We start from the raw sequence: 201 nt of genomic DNA, 5'->3' as shown, positions 1-201 counted from the left end.
CCTTCATCCATGGCCAGTGTTTGACATTCATGAATGAGCGGATGTTGTACTGGATGGTATATATGGCTTCCCTACGGACAAGAAGTAGCTGTTGTAAACATGATTGTTGCTGATTTTTAATACCATGATTCAGAATGAGCTGTTTCCAACATGCCTCCTCTCTGTCATCTTCACAAACTCCTTTCTCATGACATAGCCACG

General features: G+C 42.3%; 2 protein-coding genes and 1 long non-coding RNA gene across 4 annotated transcripts in view; 2 read left to right on the top strand and 1 right to left on the bottom strand.

Moving 5' to 3' along the window:
- Positions 1–201, top strand: part of LOC117948493 (myosin heavy chain, fast skeletal muscle-like) — an 84,764-nt gene that overhangs the window by 54,800 nt on the left and 29,763 nt on the right. The window lies entirely within an intron of this gene.
- The window catches only part of LOC117948521, a 15,682-nt gene that overhangs the window by 5,032 nt on the left and 10,449 nt on the right, over positions 1–201 (bottom strand). The window lies entirely within an intron of this gene.
- LOC117948494 (myosin heavy chain, fast skeletal muscle-like) overlaps positions 1–201 on the top strand; it is a 58,031-nt gene that overhangs the window by 54,496 nt on the left and 3,334 nt on the right. The gene's annotated exons all lie outside the window — the stretch shown is intronic.

The sequence above is a fragment of the Etheostoma cragini genome, chromosome 8 (genome assembly GCF_013103735.1).
Source record: "Etheostoma cragini isolate CJK2018 chromosome 8, CSU_Ecrag_1.0, whole genome shotgun sequence".
Taxonomy (NCBI): Eukaryota; Metazoa; Chordata; class Actinopteri; order Perciformes; family Percidae; genus Etheostoma; species Etheostoma cragini.
The sequence above is the reverse complement of the archived record's forward strand: the minus strand, read 5'-3'. Positions and strand labels throughout refer to the sequence as shown.